Source organism: Orycteropus afer, unplaced genomic scaffold (assembly GCF_000298275.1).
Source record: "Orycteropus afer afer isolate SDZICR_OR568_19922 unplaced genomic scaffold, OryAfe1.0 scaffold00063, whole genome shotgun sequence".
Taxonomy (NCBI): Eukaryota; Metazoa; Chordata; class Mammalia; order Tubulidentata; family Orycteropodidae; genus Orycteropus; species Orycteropus afer.
Window position 1 is genome coordinate 9,067,012 of NW_006921650.1, and position 2,263 is coordinate 9,069,274.

Here is a 2,263-nt window from a genome sequence, read left to right on the forward strand (position 1 = left end):
CTGTTGTTGTTGTTGTTATGTGCCGTCGAGTCAGCCCTGACTCATAGCGACCCCTCCTTGGGTTTCCGAGGCAGTATAACTACGGAAGTAGGATTGCCCAACCTTCTATAACTCCTAGGTTCTCTTTATTTCTTTTAAATCTTTGTTCTGATTTTTCTTCATACAGGCTGGTGTCCAGGGATTTATCTTCTAGTTAGGAAATGTGTTCTTCAGCCAGTTCAAGCCTATTTTGTGCTTCCACTGTGTTGTATAATTCTATAATTTTGGTATTCATCTTATGGATTTGTAACTGCTGTCTTTGTATGAGTTCTGATTGTGTATTAATCTTGTTGTTCTGTTCTTTAATGGTTTTCCTGAGTTGTTCCAGGGTACTGTCTGTTCTCCTTGATTCTGTTTGGGGTTTCCTTAAGCTCTTGTAGAATCCTATAAACATACCTTCTAAATTCCTTCTTGGATAATTCTATTTCCTCCTCTTCCTCCATGTTTAATGAGACTTTTGTTTGGGATTTTACTTCTATTGTCTTATCTTGCTTTGTTGTTTGATTTGAGGTTGCCTGTTGTTTCCTAGACATTTTGAATTTGTCTTTAACTGTTAGTTATGTATTGATTTGTTTTGTCTTGGATTTATGATTTAATATTTTTGGAAAGGTGGAGTTGTTGTATTTTAGTTTTTTGGTTATTTATTCAGGTGTGCTGGGTTGTTCTGAATTTTCTTGGTGATGATGGAATCACTGTGTGGAATGTGGATGTACATCTCTGTTTGTCGTGAAGGGAGTTTAGGATTTGAGCTGGCAGGTGTTATGTGGCTTAATGTGGTTTTTCTATTGGCTGAGGCAGGGGAGAGGCAGGGAAAGGAGGAAAAGGGGCGGGGGGAAGCTCCAAGGCACCAGGAGCCATTTCCAGGGCTTTGAACAGGCTGCTAATGATGATGTTATACTGTTACTCACCTACAGCTCAAGTTCAGCAAAGACTCCAATTGTTAGGGGGCTACCACTTTTCTCCAGGTTCAGACAGCCACAGAAACCTTGTTCTCCAGGGCCCTCTGTGCCAAAAAGTTGAACTAGGATAGCTTCCCTGGTCCACAACATGAGTTCATCCCAGGGCCCATCCACTTGTGGCATGGCTCCCCTCTCTGCTCCTGATTCAGCAGCACCTGGAGCCAGAGGAGTCTCTGTTCCCTCCCAGTGGTCCCAAGTTTACCAATAAAAGCGGCTGGTAAAGGTAGATCTGTGGAGTGGCCACACGTCCTCCATTGCATTCTTTCCACTGCTCCAAGGAGCCCTCCAATGGCCCGTCTCTCTGGCCAGTCAGTGCTCCACAGGGCAGATTCACTGTTTTTTGTTTTTCTTTTCTTTCTTTCCTTTCTGGGTGATTGTACTGCCCCTTTCCTATTTCTAATCCTACTCTCCTGAGTTTGGTGTACTCTGACTTAATAAGCTGTCCTGAGTGCCAGAATCCCCGCTTCAAACTGCTGCACCTAGTTTTTCAGTCACAAAGATGGAACTAATGTGTGTGCTACAGGAAAGACTCCACCTTCCTCCTTAGTCACACACTTTTGTTATATTGCCTTTCCCTTGAACTAAATCAACACATGACTCTCAACTAGTCAGAAATTTTCCCTCTCCTTCCCTCCCATCCCCAACAACCAACAAAGTGAATTAACTTCCCTTTGTAAACCTTTCCTTTACTTTTTACAATAATGGGCTCATACAAAATTTGTCCTTTTGTGATTGATTTATTTCATTCAGCATAATGTCCTCCAAATTCATCCATATTATGAGGTGATTTGTGGATTCTTCATTATTCTTTAATGTTACATAGCATTTCATTGTGTGAATGCACCATGGTTTGGTTATTCATTCATCTGCTGATGGGCAGTTAGGTTGTTTCCATCTTTTTGCTCTAGGGAATTGTACTGCAGGAATATGGGTATGCATATGTCTATTCATGTCCTGCATCTCAACTCTTTAGGATATATTCCTAGTAATGGAATTGCTGGATCAAATGGTATTCCTATTTTCAAATTTTTAAAGAAATGTCATACTGTTTTCCACAGTGGCTTACCATTTTACAATCCCACCAGCAGTATATAAGAATTTCAGTATCTCCACACCCTCACCAGCATTTGTTATTTTCTGTTTTGTTGAACTTTATTGCTTGGGAGAGATGATACCTCATTGTTGTTTTGATTTGCATCTCTCTAATGGCTAATGATCATGAGCATTTCCTCATGTGTTTGTTGGCCACCTGTGTATCTTCCCTT